Below are 23,954 nucleotides of genomic sequence, written 5' to 3'. Positions count from 1 at the left end.
TGCAGAGCCGTAAAAATAAAAAATCATATTTTTTCACAAAAATGATCTTTTTGCCCCCAATTTTTTATTTTCCCAAGGATAAGAGAAGAAATTGGACCCCAAAAGTTGTTGTGCAATTTGTCCTGAATACGCTGATACCCCATATGTGGGTGTAAACCACTGTTTGGGCGCATGGCAGAGCTCGGAAGGGAAGGAGCGCCATTTGGAATGCAGACTTAGATGGATTGGTCTGCAGGCGTCATGTTGCATTTGCAGAGCCCCTGATGTACCCAAACAGTAGAAACCCCCCACAAGTGACCCTATATTGGAAACTAGACCCTCCAAGGAACTTATCTAGATGTGTTGTGAGAACTTTGAACCCCCAAGTTTTTCACTACAGTTTATAACGGAGCCGTGAAAATAAAAAATCTTTTTTTTCCCACAAAAATGATTTTTAGCCCCCCAAATTTTTATTTTCCCAAGTGTAACAAGAGAACTTGGACCCCAAAGGTGTTGTCCAATTTGTCCCGAGTACGCTGATACCCCATATGTGGGAATAAACCCCTGTTTGGGCATACGGGAGAGCTCGGAAGGGAAGGAGCACTGTTTTACTTTTTCAACGCAGAATTGGCTGGAATTGAGATCGAACGCCATGCCGCGTTTGGAGAGCCCCTGATTTGCCTAAACAGTGGAAACCCCCAATTCTAACTGAAACCCTAATCCAAACATACCCCTAACCCTAATCCCAACAGTAACCCTAACCACACCCCTGACCCTGACACACCCCTAACTCTAATCCAAACCCTAATCCCAACCGTAAATGTAATCCAAACCCTAACACTAACTTTAGCCAACCCTAACCCTAACTTTATCTCCAACCCTAACCCTAACTTTAGCCCCAACCCTAACCCTAACTTTAGCTCCAACCCTAGCGTGAAAATGAAAATGAATACATGTTTTTTAATTTTATTATTTTTCCCTAAGGGGGTGATGAAGGGGTTTTTGATTTACTTTTATTGCGTTTTTTTATACCCGATTTTTATGATTGGCAGCTGTCACACACTAAAAGACTCTTTTTATAGCAAAAAAAGGTTTTGCGTCTCCACATTTTGAGGCTTATAATTTTTCCATATTTTGGTCCACAGAGTCATGTGAGGTCTTGTTTTTTGCGGGACGAGTTTACGTTTTTATTGGTAACATTTTCTGACACGTGACATTTTTTGATCACTTTTTATTCCGATTTTTGTGAGGCAGAATGACCAAAAAACAGCTATTCATGAATTTCTTTTGGGGGAGGCGTTTATACCGTTCCGCATTTGGTAAAATGGATATAGCAGTTTTATTCTTCTGGTCAGTACGTTTACAGCGATACCCCATTTATATAATTTTTTTATGTTTTGGCGCTTTTATACGATACAAACTATTTTATAGAAAAAACAATTATTTTGGCATCGCTTTAATCTCATGACTAACTTTTTTATTTTTTTGCTGATGATGCTGTATGGCGGCTCGTTCTTTGCGGGACAAGATGACGTTTTCAGAAGTACCATGGTTATTTATATCTGTCTTTTTGATCGCGTGTTATTCCACTTTTTGTTCGGCGGTATGATAAAGCGTCGGGTTTTTTTTTCTTACGGTGTTTACTGAAGGGGTTAACTAGTAGGACAGTTTTATAGGTTGGGTCGTTACGGACGCGGCGATACTAAATATGTGTACTTTTATTGTTTTTTTTTATTTAAAGAAATGTATTTATGGGAATAATATTTTTTTTTCTTTATTTAGGATTTTTTTTTTTTTTAATACATGTGGAAATTTTTTTTTTTTACTTTTTGACTTTGCCCCAGGGGGGGACATCACAGATCGGTTATCTGACAGGTTGCACAGCACTCTGTCAGATCACCGATCTGACTTACAGGGCTGCAGGCTTACCAAGCGCCTGCTCTGAGCAGGCACTTGGTAAGCCACCTCCCTCCCTGCAGGACCCGGATGCCGCAGCCATCTTGGATCCGGGCCTGCTGCAGGGAGGGAGGTAAGGAGACCCTCGGAGCAATGCGATCACATTGCGTTGCTGCGGGGGTCTCATGGAAGCCCGCAGGGAGCCCCCTCCCTGTGGGATGCTTCCCTATACCGCCGGCACATCGTGATCATGTTTGATCGTGGTGTGCCGGGGGTTAATGTGCCGGGGGCGGTCCGAGACCGCTCGTGGCACATAGTGCCGGATGTCAGCTGCGATAGGCCGATCGCATATGACATACTATCCCGTCACTGGGAATTAAGTCCCAGGGCACCTTGACGGGATAGTACGTCATATGGGATTAAGGGGTTAATATAATGGGCCCCGCATAGCTCTCCATTTGATATAAGGGGTCCCATATAGTACTTTTATTATAAGGCACCCCACATAGCCTTCCATTTAATATAAGGGGTCGCCACATAGCCCTCCATTTCATATATGGAGGCCCCACATAGCCCCTCAATTCAATAAATGGGGTCCCCTCATAGCCATGCATTTAATATATAGGGGCCCACCATAGCCTATCCATTTAATATATGGTGCCCCGCATAGCCTCCCAATTTAATAAATGGGGTGCCCACATAGCCCCATTTAATATATGGGGGCTTCACATCGTCCTATTTCACTATAATGGGTCTTTCAATCAATATATGTGGGCCCCATATAGCCCTCCATTTCATATATGGGGGTCCCACATAGCCCTCCATTTAATATGGGGACCCCAAAAAGCCCTATTTCAATATAATGGGCCCCCCAGAAAGCCCTCCATTTAATACATAGGCCCCTGTATATTAAATGGAGGGCTATGTGGGGCTCCTGACATAGCCCTCCATTTAATATATGGGGCCCCATTTAGACATCCATTTAATATACGGGAGCCACCACATAGCCCTTCATTTAATATCTGCGGGCCTCCATATAGCCCTCAATTTAATACATGGGGACCACACACACAGCACACCATTTAATAAATGGAAGCCCCACATAGCCCTCCATTTAATATATGGGGGCCCCACATAGCCCGGTTTGTGGGAACGCAGCGACGTACATATACTGCGCATGTCAGCAAAGGATTAATATGAGTTCCCATTGGTTTTCCATATAGTTAAAAGTGCTGCACTTAGCCTTCCCTTACCCGTGCCTCCAGAGAGCACTCCCATTTCCCGTTGGTATGCCACCTGAAGCACATTCTTTTCCCATTGGCGTACCACTGGAGAACACCCTTTTCTCGTTGGAGTTCCAAAGGAGCACACCCTTTTTCTGCTGGCATGTCACTGGAGCACACCCTTTTCCCGTTGGCGTGGCAGCAGAGCACACCCTTTTCCGTTGGCGTGCCAGCAGAGCACACCATTTCCCGTTGGCCCACCAGAAGGGCCCAATACTTGGCCTTTTTGCTTACCACCGGAGGCGCCCATCTTGGGCATATCAGCCTGACACCGGGGCGCTCTCTGGCCTGTTTGCCTACCACCGGGGCACCCATCTTGGGCTTTTTATTCTGCCACCAGAGTGCATTCTCTGACCTCTTTATTTACCAGCATGGCCCACATCTTTGGCTTTGTAGCCTGCCACTGGGGTGCATCCATTGGCCTCATTGCCTACCACCAGGGCATCCATCGCTGCCCCTTTTGAGCATTTTAGCTTGTTAACGGGGTGCACTTTTTGACCTTTATGCTGCCCTTCTTGGGCATTTTAGCTTGGTAACGGGGTGGACTTTCTGCCTACCACCGGGGCACCCATTTTGGGCTTTTTATTCTGCCACCGGGGTGTGCCATCTGGCCTCTTGCTTACCACCGGTGCACCCATCTTGGGCATTTTAGCTTGCTACGGGGGTACATTTTTTGGTCTTTTTGCTTACCACCGGGCTGCCCTTCCTGGGCGTTTTAGCTTGGTACCTGGGTGCAATTTTCTGCCTTCCAGCAGGGCAGTCATCTTGGGCTTTTTATTCTGCCACCGGGGTACATTCTCTGACCTTTTTATTTACCAACGGGGTGCCCATCTTTGGCTTTTTAGCCTGCCACTGGGGTGCACTCATTGCCCTTATTGCCTACCACCAGGGAGCCCATCTTGGGCTATTTATTCTGCCACATGGGTGAATCTTTGACTTTTCTCGTTTACCAGTGGTGTTCCCATCTTGTAATCACAGGCTTGTACCTCTGTTCTGGCTACCTAATAAAGGGAGACATAAGTTTTGCGCTGATTTATTCCTACTTGTTTTCTGTTACAAGAAATATCATTTCATGTCTATACAGGAAATTTAATCAACTGCTTGCATATAATGATTAAACAGTAATTGATTCTCTTTATAATGCACGTATATTTATATATACGCATGTCTTTTGTCTATCAGGAAAGCATAACGAGGGTATTTTCTTATAGGTAGGTTCATATAGCAAAGCTTCTAATTGCCTTTATTTTACTGAAAAAGGGATTAAATCCAAAAAGTCCTTATTGCCTTAAAAAAAACTACCCAAACTCTTCTGTGCCATAATCAGTATACTAAAAAAGTTATTGTGGCACCAAGTCTAAAAATTATTTCAAGTTTTTAAGCAGTTATCTGCTCTTTGGAAGTAACAGGGCCAAAGTGCAATTTTTTATATACAGTTGTAATCAAAATTATTCATTCATTCCTTGCAAATTAGGATTATTAACAAAAAGTTAAAGGGAACCTGTTACCAGGTTTGGCCAATATAAGATACTATACATTCTATAATGCTGCAGATAAACCCCCAATCCGACCTGAAAGATAAGAAAAATAAGTTATATTATACTCAAACCGGGGGCAGTCTGGTCCGATGGGTATCGTAGGTCCGGGTCCCAAAACAAATATAAAAATATACAAAAGGCATTGAATGTTCCTGTAGATAAAGTTCGAAGTTCACAAGTTCAAAGATAAAGTACCACTCCAGCGTTTTGTTTTTTTAAATTACTTCACCACCTCCGATATCAACAATTTATGTTCTATGTGTGCGGTACTTACCGGTCTCAGTTTTTTAGCATTTCTATCACCGATCCACTTTTCTCTTGGACCACATAATTGCAGTTATGAATAGCTGAATCACTTCAGCGTTTTCTATGTGACCAGAAGTCACTTTCTCGATTTACGTGGATAAATAAGACGTGAGCACAGCTGGAAGGGTGCACAGGTAGGTTCCCACACCGTGTGACATGAATGTGAAAGAACCTGGCACTCAATTTAAATGTATGTAACTTGATATTTTATTGTGTAGTACCAATAAAACGTTTTGGTCTAATCGACCTTCTTCAGTTACTACAAATATGGAAAAAGAGTATAAACAAATGCCATCATATGCAAACAAGAAAAGAACAAAAGGAAAAAAAGGGTGGGGTAAAAAACATGAGGATATAATCTAACAAAAGTATGTACAACATTTAGAGGAAAGGTCATATCAGTGTAATAGAAATTCTCATCATTGGCGTAGGTGCCACAGAATATTCCCATATCCGAATATAAAGTCCATCTTAGTAAAGGAGAAAGAAAATGAGACCTGGCATACCGTACTGATAGGGTTTATGGATGGATCTTGGTGATAATTCAGAATCAATCTGGTTAGAGTTGCTGTAATGAAAAGTGTATGGGGTGCCGTTATAGGGTGATGGTGAAGTCAATAAAGTGCCACTATTGAATAAAGGTTACCTTAGAGGTTAATACGGCACTCACTAGTAAAATGGGCTAGGAGCTGTGGACCAAACACAAAAAAGAAGGAAACCCTCCTGAGTCAAAACGCAACATAATGCGGGGCGCTGTAGACTTAAAGCACCTAGGATGGCCTACTGGCATTTATATTGGCACAGCATTTGTGTCTAATACTGTCTGTCTATTTTGTCTGGGTCATATATGCTCTATATTCAAGCTATTATCTGGTGCACACTAATTATTTGTTACATTGGGAGCTCCACCTTTATCATAATGGCCATAATGACAACATGCCTATAGAGTAGTTATTGTATTTCCATCAACAGAGCAGCTGCATATCTAACATATTTATGTAAAAATATTTTATGTCATCTATATGGTATTTGCCGTATTATATGTGTATATATTTCTTGGAACAAGCTTTTTTGGTCTTGGGGGGCATACCCCACTTGGGGTATGTACCACTTTGGTTTTTAAATTGTTTGGTGTGTCCTTTTTGACCATAATAAAATTTATTAGTGTATTTATATTTTTGGGGGGTGATCCCTGGTTCTTTGTATGTTTCTTTTCTTCTTTGACATGGCTCTTGTTTGACATACTCCAGGTGGATCCCAGTTTTGTTATGGAACAATGGTGCCCTCCACCCTTCCTGCTTCATGTGTCTTAACCCCTTCCCGACCCATGACGCCACGTAGGCGTCATGAAAGTCGGTGTCAATCCGACCCGTGACGCCTATGTGGCGTCATGGAAAGATCGCGTCCCTGCAGATCCAGTGAAAGGGTTAACTCCCATTTCACCCGATCTGCAGGGACAGGGGGAGTGGTAGTTTAGCCCAGGGGGGGTGGCTTCACCCCCTCGTGGCTACGATCGCTCTGATTGGCTGTTGAAAGTGAAACTGCCAATCAGAGCGATTTGTAATATTTCACCTATTATAACGGGTGAAATATTACAATCCAGCCATGGCCGATGCTGAAATATCATCGGCCATGGCTGGAAATACTAATGTGCCCCCACCCCACCCCACCCCACCGATCGCCCCCCCAGCCCCCCGATCTGGCCGGTAAACTGCTCCGGCTCCCCTCCGTCCAGTGCTCTGCTCCACCCCCCGTGCTCTTGTCCGCTCCCCCCGTGCTCCAATCACCCCTCCCCCCCCCCGTGCTCCAATCACCCCCCCTGCACTCCGATCCCCCCCCCGGTGCTCCGTTCCACCCCCCCGTGCTCCATTCCGGCCCCCCCGTGCTCAGTTCCACGCCCCCCGTGCTCCGTTCCACCCCTCCCGCGCTCCGATTCCCTCCCCCCTTTTGTGCTCCGATCCCCCTCCCCCCCCCCCCCGTGGTCCCTCCCCACCCCATCATACTTACCGATCCAGCCGGGGTCCCGTCCGTCTTCTCCCTGGGCGCCGCCATCTTCCAAAATGGCGGGCGCATGCGCAGTGCGCCCGCCGAATCTGCCGGCCGGCAGATTCGTTCCAAAGTGCATTTTGATCACTGAGATATAATCTATCACAGTGATCAAAATAAAAAAAATAATAAATGACTCCCCCCCCTTTGTCACCCCCATAGGTAGGGACAATAAAAAAATAAAGAATTATTTTTTTTTCCACTAATGTTAGAATAGGGTTAGGGTTAGGGTTAGGTGTAGGGTTAGGGCTAGGGGTAGGGCTAGGGTTAGGGCTAGGGGTAGGGTTAGGGCTAGGGTTAGGGTTTCGGTATGTGCACACGTATTCTGGTCCTCTGCGGATTTTTCCGCTGCGGATTTGATAAATCTGCAGTGCTAAACCGCTGCGGATTTATGGCGGATTTACCGCGTTATTTTCTGCGCATTTCACTGCGGTTTTACAACTGCGATTTTCTATTGGAGCAGTTGTAAAACCGCTGCGGAATCCGCACAAAGAAGTGACATGCTGCGGAATGTAAACCGCTGCGTTTCCGTGCAGTTTTTCCGCAGCATGTGTACAGCGATTTTTGTTTCCCGTAGGTTTACATTGAACTGTAAACTCATGGGAAACTGCTGCGGATCCGCAGCGTTTTCCGCAGCGTGTGCACATACCTTTAGAATTAGGCTATGTGCACACTGTGCGGATTTGGCTGCGGATTGGCCGCTGCGGATTCGCAGCAGTGTTCCATCAGGTTTACAGTACCATGTAAACATATGAAAAACCAAATCCGCTGTGCCCATGGTGCGGAAAATACCGCGCGGAAACGCTGCGTTGTATTTTCCGCAGCATGTCAATTCTTTGTGCGGATTCCGCAGCGTTTTACACCTGTTCCTCAATAGGAATCCGCAGGTGAAATCCGCACAAAAAACACTGGAAATCCGCGGAAAATCCGCAGGTAAAACGCAGTGCCTTTTACCCGCGGATTTTTCAAAAATGGTGCGGAAATATCTCACACGAATCCGCAACATGGGCACATAGCCTTAGGGTTAGGGTTGGAATTAGGGTTGTGGTTAGGGGTGTGATTAGGGTTATGGCTACAGTTGGGATTAGGGTTAGGGGTGTGGGGGGGTTAGTGTTGGAGTTAGAATTGAGGGGTTTCCACTGTTTAGGCACATCAGGGGTCTCCAAACGCAACATGGCGCCACCATTGATTCCAGCCAATCTCGTATTCAAAAAGTCAAATGGTGCTCCCTCACTTCCGAGCCCTGACGTGTGCCCAAACAGTGGTTTACCCCCACATATGGGGTACCAGCATACTCAGGACAAACTGCGCAACAATTACTGGGGTCCAATTTCTCCTGTTACCCTTGTGAATCTAAAAAAATGCTTGCTAAAACATAATTTTTGAGGAAAGAAAAATGATTTTTTATTTTCACGGCTCTGCGTTGTAAACGTCTGTGAAGCACTTGGGGGTTCAAAGTGCTCACCACATATCTAGATAAGTTCCTTGGGGGGTCTAGTTTCTAAAATGGGGTCACTTGTGGGGGTTTCTACTGTTTAGGCACACCAGGGGCTCTGCAAAGGCAACGTGACACGCGCAGACCATTCCATCAAAGTCTGCATTTCAAAAGTCACTACTTCCCTTCTGAGCCCCAACGTGTGCCCAAACAGTGGTTTACCCCCACTCATGGGGTATCAGCGTACTCAGGAGAAACTGGACAACAACTTTTGGGGTCCAATTTCTCCTGTTACCCTTGGGAAAATAAAAAATTGCAGGCTAAAAGATCATTTTTGAGAAAATATTTTTTTTTTTTTTATTTTCATGACTCTGCGTTATAAACTTCTGTGAAGCACTTGGGGGTTCAAAGTCCTCACCACACATCTAGATTAGTTCGTTTGGGGGTCTAGTTTCCAAAATGGTGTCATTTCTGGGGGATCTCTAATGTTTAGGCACACAGGGGCTCTCCAAACGTGACATGGTGTCCGCTAATGATTGGAGCTAATTTTCCATTTAAAAAGCCAAATGGCGTGCCATCCCTTCCGAGCCCTGCCGTGTGCCCAAACAGTGGTTTACCCCCACATATGGGGTATCAGCGTCCTCAGGACAAACTGGACAACAATATTTGGGGTCCAATTTCTCCTATTATCCTTGGCAAAATAGGAAATTCCAGGCTAAAAAATCATTTTTGAGGAAAAAAAAATTATTTTTTATTTTCATGGCTCTGCGTTATAAACTTCTGTGAAGCACCTGGGGGTTTAAAGTGCTCAATATGCATCTAGATAAGTTCCTTGGGGGGTCTAGTTTCCAAAATGGGGTCACTTGTGGGGGAGCTCCAATGTTTAGGCACACAGGGGCTCTCCAAACGCGACATGGTGTCCGCTAACAATTGGAGCTAATTTTCCATTCAAAAAGTCAAATGGCGCGCCTTCCCTTCCGAGCCCTGCCGAGTGCCCAAACAGTGGTTTACCCCCACATATGAGGTATCGACGTACTCGGGAGAAATTGCCCAACAAATTTTATGATCCATTTTATCCTACTGCCCATGTGAAAATGAAAAAATTCAGGCGAAAAGAATTTTTTTGTGAAAAAAAAGTACTTTTTCATTTTTACAGATCAATTTGTGAAGCACCTGGGGGTTCAAAGTGCTCACTATGCATCTAGATAAGTTCCTTGGGGCGTCTAGTTTCCAAAATGGGGTCACTTGTGGGGGAGCTCCAATTTTTAGGCACACGGGGGCTCTCCAAACGTGACATGGTGTGCGCTAAAGAGTGGAGCCAATTTTTAATTCAAAAAGTCAAATGGCGCTCCTTCCCTTCCAAGCCCTGCCGTGCGCCCAAACAGTGGTTTACCCCCACATATGAGGTATCAGCGTACTCAGGACAAATTGGACAACAACTTTCGTGGTTCAGTTTCTCCTTTTACCATTGGGAAAATAAAAAAATTGTTGCTAAAAGATAATTTTTGTGACTAAAAAGTTAAATGTTCATTTTTTCCTTCCATGTTGCTTCTGCTGCTGTGAAGCACCTGAAGGGTTAATAAACTTCTTGAATGTGGTTTTGAGTACCTTGAGGGGTGCAGTTTTTAGAATGGTGTCACTTTTGGGTATTTTCAGCCATATAGACCCCTCAAACTGACTTCAAATGTGAGGTGGTCCCTAAAAAAAATGGTTTTGTAAATTTCGTTGTAAAAATGACAAATCGCTGGTCAAATTTTAACCCTTATAACTTCCTAACAAAAAAAAATTTTGTTTCCAAAATTGTGCTGATGTAAAGTAAACATGTGGGAAATGTTATTTATTAACTATTTTGTGTCACATATCTCTCTGGTTTAATAGAATAAAAATTAAAAATGTGAAAATTGCGAAATTTTCAAAATTTTTGCCAAATTTTCGTTTTTATCACAAATAAACGCAGAATTTATTGACCTAAATTTACCACTAACATGAAGCCCAATATGTCACAAAAAAACAATCTCAGAACCGCTAGGATCCGTTGAAGCGTTCCTGAGTTATTACCTCATAAAGGGACACTTGTCAGAATTGCAAAAAACTGCAAGGTCTTTAAGGTCAAAATAGGCTGGGTCATGAAGGGGTTAATATACAAGTAAAATAAACACGTTTAATCTGTACTCACCTTCTATGTAAATCTCTGGCTTTCAGTCATGTGGGTGGTGCTGGATATTGGTTCAGTCATAAAACTCTTCCCAGTAGTCTTGTCCACTGCAGTTTGATGGTTGGGCTGTGATGCCCTGACATGTAGCTCCCTGAAGAAATCCCACAACTTTGCGTTGACTGCCAGCTTGAAGACTGAATCAACATACAGCGTCACCCACATTATTGGAAGCCCAAGCCCAATAAAACGTGTCAGAAAGACCTGCATTTTCAGTGTCAGTTTTATTCATGAACTACTTCTGGACCGCCCATAGACAATAAAACTCTGCAGTTGCATTTTAAAACGTGCTAGAGCATCTGTATGACATCATGCCGCTATGAGATGGGAAATCAGCTGTCAAATATGGATTCTGCATAGAGAAGCAGAGATGGTCATGTAATCACAGGGAGCAGGGAGGGAGCATGAGTTGCTAGGTTCTAGGAGATGAAGTGAGCTCTAAACTGCACCCTGAAGGCTGAGTTTCCACTGTAACTTTGGCTAATATACCAGCCCTGATTACAGAGGAAATCAGATTTTATAAAAAATAAAAAAAAAGTGTTACAATGTAGAAACGCCACTGGGCAATATACTACGTGACTGGCCAATATACTACGTGACTGGCCAATATACTACGTGACTGGCCAATATACTACGTGACTGGCCAATATACTACGTGCCTGGCCAATATACTACGTGACTGGTCAATATACTACGTGACTGGCCAATATACTATGTGACTGGCCAATATACTACGTGACTGGCCAATATACTACGTGACTGGCCAATATACTACGTGACTGGCCAATATACTACTTCCTTAGGGGGTCTACTTTCCAAAATGGTGTCACTTGTGGGGGGTTTCAATGTTTAGGCACATCAGGGGCTCACCAAACGCAACATTGTGTCCCATCTCGATTCCATTTCATTGAAAAGTCAAATGGCGCTCCTTCGCTTCCGAGCTCTGTCATGCGCCCAGTTATTTAACCCCACATATGGGGTATCGGTGTACTCAGGACAAATTGTACAACAACTTTTGGGGTCCATTTTCTCCTGTTACCCTTGGTAAAATAAAACAAAATGGAGCTGAAGTAATTTTTTTGTGAAAAAAAGTTAAATGTTCATTTTTATTTAGACATTCCAAAAATTCCTGTGAAGCACCAGAAGGGTTAATAAACTTCTTGAATATGGTTTTGAGCACCTTGAGGGGTGCAGTTTTTAGAATGGTGTCACTCTTGGGTATTTTCTATCATATAGACCCCTCAAAATGACTTCAAATGAGATGTGGTCCCTAAAAAAAAATGGTGTTGTAAAAGTGAGAAATTGCTGGTCAACTTTTAACCCTTATAACTCCCTAACAAAAAAAAAATTTTGCTTCCAAAATTGTGCCGATGTAAAGTAGACATGTGGGAAATGTTACTTATTAAGTATTTTGTGTGACATCTCTCTGTGATTTAATTGCATAAAAATTCAAAGTTGGAAAATTGCGAAATTTTCAAAATTTTCGCCAAATTTCAGTTTTTTTCACAAATAAACGCGGGTAATATCAAAGAAATATTACCACTATCATGAAGTACAATATGTCACGAGAAAACAATGTCAGAATCACTGGGATCCGTTGAAGCGTTCCAGAGTTATAACCTCATAAAGGGACAGTGGTCAGAATTGTAAAAATTGGCCCGGTCATTAACGTGCAAACCACCTTTGGGTGTAAAGGGGTTAAAAGGGCTGCACTTAGCTTTACCTACCCGTGCCTCTAGAGCACTCCCTTTTCCCGCTGCTGTGCCACCGGAGCACATCCTTTTCCCGTTGGCGTGCCACCGGAGCACATCCTTTTCCCATTGGTGCGCCACCGGAGCACACCCTTTTCCCGTTGGCGTGCCACCGGAGCACATTTTTCCCATTGGCGTGCCACCGGAGCACACCCTTTTCCCGTTGGCGTGCCACCAGAGCACACCCTTGGCGTGTCACCAGAACACATCCTTTTTCCCGTTGGTATGCCACCAGAGCACACTTTTATACGTTGGCGTGCCACCGAAGCACACCTTTTTCCCGATGGCATGCCACCGGAGCAAACCCTTTTCCGTTGGCGTGCCAGCGGAGCACACCATTTCCCGTTGGCCTGCCAGCAGAGCACACCATTTCTCGTTGGCGTGCCACCGGAGCACACCATTTCCCGTTGTCGTGCCACCGGAGCACACCATTTCCCGTTGGCGTGCCACCGGAGCACACCATTTCCCGTTGGCGTGCCACCGGAGCACACCATTTCCCGTTGGCCCGCCAGAAGGGCCCAATACTTGGCCTTTTTGCTTACCAGCGGAGGCGACCATCTTGGGCATTTCCGCCTGACACCGGGGTGCATTCTTTGACCTTTTTAATTACCAGCGTGGAGCCCATCTTGGGCCTCACATAGTACTCCATTTAATACATATGGGCCCTACATAGCCCTCAATTTAATAAAATGGGCCCCACAGAGCCCTCCATTTAACATAATTGACCCCACATAGCCCTCCATTTAACCCCTTAAGCCCCGAGGGTGGTTTGAACGTTAATGACCGGGACAATTTTTACAATTCTGACCACTGTCCCTTTATGAGGTTATAACTCTGGAACGCTTCAACGGATCTTGGCGATTCTGACGTGATATATTGTACTTCATGATAGTTGTCAAATTTCTTTGATATTACCTGCGTTTATTTGTGAAAAAAACGGAAATTTGGCGAAAATTTTGAAAATTTTGCAATTTTCCAACTTTGAATTTTTATGCCCTTAAATCACAGAGATATGTCACACAAAATAATTAATAAGTAACATTTCCCACATGTCTACTTTACATCAGCACAATTTTGGAACCAACATTTTTTTTGTTAGGGAGTTATAAGGGTTAAAAGTTGACCAGCAATTTCTCATTTTTACAACACCAATATTTTTTAGGGACTACATGACATTTGAAGTCATTTTGAGGGGTCTATATGATAGAAAATACCCAAGAGTGACACCATTTTAAAAACTGCACCCCTCAAGGTGCTCAAAACCACATTCAAGAAGTTTATTAACCCTTCAGGTGTTTCACAGGCATTTTTGGAATGTTTAAATAAAAATTAACATTTAACTTTTTTTCATAAACAATTTACTTCAGCTTCAATTTGTTTTATTTTACCAAGGGTAACAGGAGAAAATGGACCCCAAAAGTTGTTATACAATTTGTCCTGAGTACGCTGATACCCCATATGTGGGGGTAAACCACTGTTTGGGCGCATGGCAGAGCTCGGAAGGGAAGGAGCGCCATTTGACTTTTCAATGCAAAATTGACTGGAAATGAGATGGGATGCCATGTTGCGTTTGGAGCGCCACTGATGTGCCAAAATATTGAAACCCCCCACAAGTGACACCATTTTGGAAAGTAGACCCCCTAAGAAACTTATCTAGATGTGTGGTGAGCACTTTGACCCACCAAGTGCTTCACAGAAGTTTATAATGCAGAGCCGTAAAAATAAAAAATCATATTTTTTCACAAAAATGATCTTTTTGCCCCCAATTTTTTATTTTCCCAAGGATAAGAGAAGAAATTGGACCCCAAAAGTTGTTGTGCAATTTGTCCTGAATACGCTGATACCCCATATGTGGGTGTAAACCACTGTTTGGGCGCATGGCAGAGCTCGGAAGGGAAGGAGCGCCATTTGGAATGCAGACTTAGATGGATTGGTCTGCAGGCGTCATGTTGCATTTGCAGAGCCCCTGATGTACCCAAACAGTAGAAACCCCCCACAAGTGACCCTATATTGGAAACTAGACCCTCCAAGGAACTTATCTAGATGTGTTGTGAGAACTTTGAACCCCCAAGTTTTTCACTACAGTTTATAACGGAGCCGTGAAAATAAAAAATCTTTTTTTTCCCACAAAAATGATTTTTAGCCCCCCAAATTTTTATTTTCCCAAGTGTAACAAGAGAACTTGGACCCCAAAGGTGTTGTCCAATTTGTCCCGAGTACGCTGATACCCCATATGTGGGAATAAACCCCTGTTTGGGCATACGGGAGAGCTCGGAAGGGAAGGAGCACTGTTTTACTTTTTCAACGCAGAATTGGCTGGAATTGAGATCGAACGCCATGCCGCGTTTGGAGAGCCCCTGATTTGCCTAAACAGTGGAAACCCCCAATTCTAACTGAAACCCTAATCCAAACATACCCCTAACCCTAATCCCAACAGTAACCCTAACCACACCCCTGACCCTGACACACCCCTAACTCTAATCCAAACCCTAATCCCAACCGTAAATGTAATCCAAACCCTAACACTAACTTTAGCCAACCCTAACCCTAACTTTATCTCCAACCCTAACCCTAACTTTAGCCCCAACCCTAACCCTAACTTTAGCTCCAACCCTAGCGTGAAAATGAAAATGAATACATGTTTTTTAATTTTATTATTTTTCCCTAAGGGGGTGATGAAGGGGTTTTTGATTTACTTTTATTGCGTTTTTTTATACCCGATTTTTATGATTGGCAGCTGTCACACACTAAAAGACTCTTTTTATAGCAAAAAAAGGTTTTGCGTCTCCACATTTTGAGGCTTATAATTTTTCCATATTTTGGTCCACAGAGTCATGTGAGGTCTTGTTTTTTGCGGGACGAGTTTACGTTTTTATTGGTAACATTTTCTGACACGTGACATTTTTTGATCACTTTTTATTCCGATTTTTGTGAGGCAGAATGACCAAAAAACAGCTATTCATGAATTTCTTTTGGGGGAGGCGTTTATACCGTTCCGCATTTGGTAAAATGGATATAGCAGTTTTATTCTTCTGGTCAGTACGTTTACAGCGATACCCCATTTATATAATTTTTTTATGTTTTGGCGCTTTTATACGATACAAACTATTTTATAGAAAAAACAATTATTTTGGCATCGCTTTAATCTCATGACTAACTTTTTTATTTTTTTGCTGATGATGCTGTATGGCGGCTCGTTCTTTGCGGGACAAGATGACGTTTTCAGAAGTACCATGGTTATTTATATCTGTCTTTTTGATCGCGTGTTATTCCACTTTTTGTTCGGCGGTATGATAAAGCGTCGGGTTTTTTTTTCTTACGGTGTTTACTGAAGGGGTTAACTAGTAGGACAGTTTTATAGGTTGGGTCGTTACGGACGCGGCGATACTAAATATGTGTACTTTTATTGTTTTTTTTTATTTAAAGAAATGTATTTATGGGAATAATATTTTTTTTTCTTTATTTAGGATTTTTTTTTTTTTTAATACATGTGGAAATTTTTTTTTTTTACTTTTTGACTTTGCCCCAGGGGGGGACATCACAGATCGGTTATCTGACAGGTTGCACAGCACTCTGTCAGATCACCGATCTGACTTACAGGGCTGCAGGCTTACCAAGCGCCTGCTCTGAGCAGGCACTTGGTAAGCCACCTCCCTCCCTGCAGGACCCGGATGCCGCAGCCATCTTGGATCCGGGCCTGCTGCAGGGAGGGAGGTAAGGAGACCCTCGGAGCAATGCGATCACATTGCGTTGCTGCGGGGGTCTCATGGAAGCCCGCAGGGAGCCCCCTCCCTGTGGGATGCTTCCCTATACCGCCGGCACATCGTGATCATGTTTGATCGTGGTGTGCCGGGGGTTAATGTGCCGGGGGCGGTCCGAGACCGCTCGTGGCACATAGTGCCGGATGTCAGCTGCGATAGGCCGATCGCATATGACATACTATCCCGTCACTGGGAATTAAGTCCCAGGGCACCTTGACGGGATAGTACGTCATATGGGATTAAGGGGTTAATATAATGGGCCCCGCATAGCTCTCCATTTGATATAAGGGGTCCCATATAGTACTTTTATTATAAGGCACCCCACATAGCCTTCCATTTAATATAAGGGGTCGCCACATAGCCCTCCATTTCATATATGGAGGCCCCACATAGCCCCTCAATTCAATAAATGGGGTCCCCTCATAGCCATGCATTTAATATATAGGGGCCCACCATAGCCTATCCATTTAATATATGGTGCCCCGCATAGCCTCCCAATTTAATAAATGGGGTGCCCACATAGCCCCATTTAATATATGGGGGCTTCACATCGTCCTATTTCACTATAATGGGTCTTTCAATCAATATATGTGGGCCCCATATAGCCCTCCATTTCATATATGGGGGTCCCACATAGCCCTCCATTTAATATGGGGACCCCAAAAAGCCCTATTTCAATATAATGGGCCCCCCAGAAAGCCCTCCATTTAATACATAGGCCCCTGTATATTAAATGGAGGGCTATGTGGGGCTCCTGACATAGCCCTCCATTTAATATATGGGGCCCCATTTAGACATCCATTTAATATACGGGAGCCACCACATAGCCCTTCATTTAATATCTGCGGGCCTCCATATAGCCCTCAATTTAATACATGGGGACCACACACACAGCACACCATTTAATAAATGGAAGCCCCACATAGCCCTCCATTTAATATATGGGGGCCCCACATAGCCCGGTTTGTGGGAACGCAGCGACGTACATATACTGCGCATGTCAGCAAAGGATTAATATGAGTTCCCATTGGTTTTCCATATAGTTAAAAGTGCTGCACTTAGCCTTCCCTTACCCGTGCCTCCAGAGAGCACTCCCATTTCCCGTTGGTATGCCACCTGAAGCACATTCTTTTCCCATTGGCGTACCACTGGAGAACACCCTTTTCTCGTTGGAGTTCCAAAGGAGCACACCCTTTTTCTGCTGGCATGTCACTGGAGCACACCCTTTTCCCGTTGGCGTGGCAGCAGAGCACACCCTTTTCCGTTGGCGTGCCAGCAGAGCACACCATTTCCCGTTGGCCCACCAGAAGGGCCCAATACTTGGCCTTTTTGCTTACCACCGGAGGCGCCCATCTTGGGCATATCAGCCTGACACCGGGGCGCTCTCTGGCCTGTTTGCCTACCACCGGGGCACCCATCTTGGGCTTTTTATTCTGCCACCAGAGTGCATTCTCTGACCTCTTTATTTACCAGCATGGCCCACATCTTTGGCTTTGTAGCCTGCCACTGGGGTGCATCCATTGGCCTCATTGCCTACCACCAGGGCATCCATCGCTGCCCCTTTTGAGCATTTTAGCTTGTTAACGGGGTGCACTTTTTGACCTTTATGCTGCCCTTCTTGGGCATTTTAGCTTGGTAACGGGGTGGACTTTCTGCCTACCACCGGGGCACCCATTTTGGGCTTTTTATTCTGCCACCGGGGTGTGCCATCTGGCCTCTTGCTTACCACCGGTGCACCCATCTTGGGCATTTTAGCTTGCTACGGGGGTACATTTTTTGGTCTTTTTGCTTACCACCGGGCTGCCCTTCCTGGGCGTTTTAGCTTGGTACCTGGGTGCAATTTTCTGCCTTCCAGCAGGGCAGTCATCTTGGGCTTTTTATTCTGCCACCGGGGTACATTCTCTGACCTTTTTATTTACCAACGGGGTGCCCATCTTTGGCTTTTTAGCCTGCCACTGGGGTGCACTCATTGCCCTTATTGCCTACCACCAGGGAGCCCATCTTGGGCTATTTATTCTGCCACATGGGTGAATCTTTGACTTTTCTCGTTTACCAGTGGTGTTCCCATCTTGTAATCACGGGCTTGTACCTCTGTTCTGGCTACCTAATAAAGGGAGACATAAGTTTTGCGCTGATTTATTCCTACTTGTTTTCTGTTACAAGAAATATCATTTCATGTCTATACAGGAAATTTAATCAACTGCTTGCATATAATGATTAAACAGTAATTGATTCTCTTTATAATGCACGTATATTTATATATACGCATGTCTTTTGTCTATCAGGAAAGCATAACGAGGGTATTTTCTTATAGGTAGGTTCATATAGCAAAGCTTCTAATTGCCTTTATTTTACTGAAAAAGGGATTAAATCCAAAAAGTCCTTATTGCCTTAAAAAAAACTACCCAAACTCTTCTGTGCCATAATCAGTATACTAAAAAAGTTATTGTGGCACCAAGTCTAAAAATTATTTCAAGTTTTTAAGCAGTTATCTGCTCTTTGGAAGTAACAGGGCCAAAGTGCAATTTTTTATATACAGTTGTAATCAAAATTATTCATTCATTCCTTGCAAATTAGGATTATTAACAAAAAGTTAAAGGGAACCTGTTACCAGGTTTGGCCAATATAAGATACTATACATTCTATAATGCTGCAGATAAACCCCCAATCCGACCTGAAAGATAAGAAAAATAAGTTATATTATACTCAAACCGGGGGCAGTCTGGTCCGATGGGTATCGTAGGTCCGGGTCCCAAAACAAATATAAAAATATACAAAAGGCATTGAATGTTCCTGTAGATAAAGTTCGAAGTTCACAAGTTCAAAGATAAAGTACCACTCCAGCGTTTTGTTTTTTTAAATTACTTCACCACCTCCGATATCAACAATTTATGTTCTATGTGTGCGGTACTTACCGGTCTCAGTTTTTTAGCATTTCTATCACCGATCCACTTTTCTCTTGGACCACATAATTGCAGTTATGAATAGCTGAATCACTTCAGCGTTTTCTATGTGACCAGAAGTCACTTTCTCGATTTACGTGGATAAATAAGACGTGAGCACAGCTGGAAGGGTGCACAGGTAGGTTCCCACACCGTGTGACATGAATGTGAAAGAACCTGGCACTCAATTTAAATGTATGTAACTTGATATTTTATTGTGTAGTACCAATAAAACGTTTTGGTCTAATCGACCTTCTTCAGTTACTACAAATATGGAAAAAGAGTATAAACAAATGCCATCATATGCAAACAAGAAAAGAACAAAAGGAAAAAAAGGGTGGGGTAAAAAACATGAGGATATAATCTAACAAAAGTATGTACAACATTTAGAGGAAAGGTCATATCAGTGTAATAGAAATTCTCATCATTGGCGTAGGTGCCACAGAATATTCCCATATCCGAATATAAAGTCCATCTTAGTAAAGGAGAAAGAAAATGAGACCTGGCATACCGTACTGATAGGGTTTATGGATGGATCTTGGTGATAATTCAGAATCAATCTGGTTAGAGTTGCTGTAATGAAAAGTGTATGGGGTGCCGTTATAGGGTGATGGTGAAGTCAATAAAGTGCCACTATTGAATAAAGGTTACCTTAGAGGTTAATACGGCACTCACTAGTAAAATGGGCTAGGAGCTGTGGACCAAACACAAAAAAGAAGGAAACCCTCCTGAGTCAAAACGCAACATAATGCGGGGCGCTGTAGACTTAAAGCACCTAGGATGGCCTACTGGCATTTATATTGGCACAGCATTTGTGTCTAATACTGTCTGTCTATTTTGTCTGGGTCATATATGCTCTATATTCAAGCTATTATCTGGTGCACACTAATTATTTGTTACATTGGGAGCTCCACCTTTATCATAATGGCCATAATGACAACATGCCTATAGAGTAGTTATTGTATTTCCATCAACAGAGCAGCTGCATATCTAACATATTTATGTAAAAATATTTTATGTCATCTATATGGTATTTGCCGTATTATATGTGTATATATTTCTTGGAACAAGCTTTTTTGGTCTTGGGGGGCATACCCCACTTGGGGTATGTACCACTTTGGTTTTTAAATTGTTTGGTGTGTCCTTTTTGACCATAATAAAATTTATTAGTGTATTTATATTTTTGGGGGGTGATCCCTGGTTCTTTGTATGTTTCTTTTCTTCTTTGACATGGCTCTTGTTTGACATACTCCAGGTGGATCCCAGTTTTGTTATGGAACAATGGTGCCCTCCACCCTTCCTGCTTCATGTGTCTTAACCCCTTCCCGACCCATGACGCCACGTAGGCGTCATGAAAGTCGGTGTCAATCCGACCCGTGACGCCTATGTGGCGTCATGGAAAGATCGCGTCCCTGCAGATCCAGTGAAAGGGTTAACTCCCATTTCACCCGATCTGCAGGGACAGGGGGAGTGGTAGTTTAGCCCAGGGGGGGTGGCTTCACCCCCTCGTGGCTACGATCGCTCTGATTGGCTGTTGAAAGTGAAACTGCCAATCAGAGCGATTTGTAATATTTCACCTATTATAACGGGTGAAATATTACAATCCAGCCATGGCCGATGCTGAAATATCATCGGCCATGGCTGGAAATACTAATGTGCCCCCACCCCACCCCACCCCACCGATCGCCCCCCCAGCCCCCCGATCTGGCCGGTAAACTGCTCCGGCTCCCCTCCGTCCAGTGCTCTGCTCCACCCCCCGTGCTCTTGTCCGCTCCCCCCGTGCTCCAATCACCCCTCCCCCCCCCCCGTGCTCCAATCACCCCCCCTGCACTCCGATCCCCCCCCCGGTGCTCCGTTCCACCCCCCCGTGCTCCATTCCGGCCCCCCCGTGCTCAGTTCCACGCCCCCCGTGCTCCGTTCCACCCCTCCCGCGCTCCGATTCCCTCCCCCCTTTTGTGCTCCGATCCCCCTCCCCCCCCCCCCCGTGGTCCCTCCCCACCCCATCATACTTACCGATCCAGCCGGGGTCCCGTCCGTCTTCTCCCTGGGCGCCGCCATCTTCCAAAATGGCGGGCGCATGCGCAGTGCGCCCGCCGAATCTGCCGGCCGGCAGATTCGTTCCAAAGTGCATTTTGATCACTGAGATATAATCTATCACAGTGATCAAAATAAAAAAAATAATAAATGACTCCCCCCCCTTTGTCACCCCCATAGGTAGGGACAATAAAAAAATAAAGAATTATTTTTTTTTCCACTAATGTTAGAATAGGGTTAGGGTTAGGGTTAGGTGTAGGGTTAGGGCTAGGGGTAGGGCTAGGGTTAGGGCTAGGGGTAGGGTTAGGGCTAGGGTTAGGGTTTCGGTATGTGCACACGTATTCTGGTCCTCTGCGGATTTTTCCGCTGCGGATTTGATAAATCTGCAGTGCTAAACCGCTGCGGATTTATGGCGGATTTACCGCGTTATTTTCTGCGCATTTCACTGCGGTTTTACAACTGCGATTTTCTATTGGAGCAGTTGTAAAACCGCTGCGGAATCCGCACAAAGAAGTGACATGCTGCGGAATGTAAACCGCTGCGTTTCCGTGCAGTTTTTCCGCAGCATGTGTACAGCGATTTTTGTTTCCCGTAGGTTTACATTGAACTGTAAACTCATGGGAAACTGCTGCGGATCCGCAGCGTTTTCCGCAGCGTGTGCACATACCTTTAGAATTAGGCTATGTGCACACTGTGCGGATTTGGCTGCGGATTGGCCGCTGCGGATTCGCAGCAGTGTTCCATCAGGTTTACAGTACCATGTAAACATATGAAAAACCAAATCCGCTGTGCCCATGGTGCGGAAAATACCGCGCGGAAACGCTGCGTTGTATTTTCCGCAGCATGTCAATTCTTTGTGCGGATTCCGCAGCGTTTTACACCTGTTCCTCAATAGGAATCCGCAGGTGAAATCCGCACAAAAAACACTGGAAATCCGCGGAAAATCCGCAGGTAAAACGCAGTGCCTTTTACCCGCGGATTTTTCAAAAATGGTGCGGAAATATCTCACACGAATCCGCAACATGGGCACATAGCCTTAGGGTTAGGGTTGGAATTAGGGTTGTGGTTAGGGGTGTGATTAGGGTTATGGCTACAGTTGGGATTAGGGTTAGGGGTGTGGGGGGGTTAGTGTTGGAGTTAGAATTGAGGGGTTTCCACTGTTTAGGCACATCAGGGGTCTCCAAACGCAACATGGCGCCACCATTGATTCCAGCCAATCTCGTATTCAAAAAGTCAAATGGTGCTCCCTCACTTCCGAGCCCTGACGTGTGCCCAAACAGTGGTTTACCCCCACATATGGGGTACCAGCATACTCAGGACAAACTGCGCAACAATTACTGGGGTCCAATTTCTCCTGTTACCCTTGTGAATCTAAAAAAATGCTTGCTAAAACATAATTTTTGAGGAAAGAAAAATGATTTTTTATTTTCACGGCTCTGCGTTGTAAACGTCTGTGAAGCACTTGGGGGTTCAAAGTGCTCACCACATATCTAGATAAGTTCCTTGGGGGGTCTAGTTTCTAAAATGGGGTCACTTGTGGGGGTTTCTACTGTTTAGGCACACCAGGGGCTCTGCAAAGGCAACGTGACACGCGCAGACCATTCCATCAAAGTCTGCATTTCAAAAGTCACTACTTCCCTTCTGAGCCCCAACGTGTGCCCAAACAGTGGTTTACCCCCACTCATGGGGTATCAGCGTACTCAGGAGAAACTGGACAACAACTTTTGGGGTCCAATTTCTCCTGTTACCCTTGGGAAAATAAAAAATTGCAGGCTAAAAGATCATTTTTGAGAAAATATTTTTTTTTTTTTTATTTTCATGACTCTGCGTTATAAACTTCTGTGAAGCACTTGGGGGTTCAAAGTCCTCACCACACATCTAGATTAGTTCGTTTGGGGGTCTAGTTTCCAAAATGGTGTCATTTCTGGGGGATCTCTAATGTTTAGGCACACAGGGGCTCTCCAAACGTGACATGGTGTCCGCTAATGATTGGAGCTAATTTTCCATTTAAAAAGCCAAATGGCGTGCCATCCCTTCCGAGCCCTGCCGTGTGCCCAAACAGTGGTTTACCCCCACATATGGGGTATCAGCGTCCTCAGGACAAACTGGACAACAATATTTGGGGTCCAATTTCTCCTATTATCCTTGGCAAAATAGGAAATTCCAGGCTAAAAAATCATTTTTGAGGAAAAAAAAATTATTTTTTATTTTCATGGCTCTGCGTTATAAACTTCTGTGAAGCACCTGGGGGTTTAAAGTGCTCAATATGCATCTAGATAAGTTCCTTGGGGGGTCTAGTTTCCAAAATGGGGTCACTTGTGGGGGAGCTCCAATGTTTAGGCACACAGGGGCTCTCCAAACGCGACATGGTGTCCGCTAACAATTGGAGCTAATTTTCCATTCAAAAAGTCAAATGGCGCGCCTTCCCTTCCGAGCCCTGCCGAGTGCCCAAACAGTGGTTTACCCCCACATATGAGGTATCGACGTACTCGGGAGAAATTGCCCAACAAATTTTATGATCCATTTTATCCTACTGCCCATGTGAAAATGAAAAAATTCAGGCGAAAAGAATTTTTTTGTGAAAAAAAAGTACTTTTTCATTTTTACAGATCAATTTGTGAAGCACCTGGGGGTTCAAAGTGCTCACTATGCATCTAGATAAGTTCCTTGGGGCGTCTAGTTTCCAAAATGGGGTCACTTGTGGGGGAGCTCCAATTTTTAGGCACACGGGGGCTCTCCAAACGTGACATGGTGTGCGCTAAAGAGTGGAG

The sequence above is a fragment of the Ranitomeya imitator genome, chromosome 1 (assembly GCF_032444005.1).
Source record: "Ranitomeya imitator isolate aRanImi1 chromosome 1, aRanImi1.pri, whole genome shotgun sequence".
NCBI lineage: Eukaryota > Metazoa > Chordata > Amphibia > Anura > Dendrobatidae > Ranitomeya > Ranitomeya imitator.
This window is presented reverse-complemented; position numbering follows the sequence as displayed.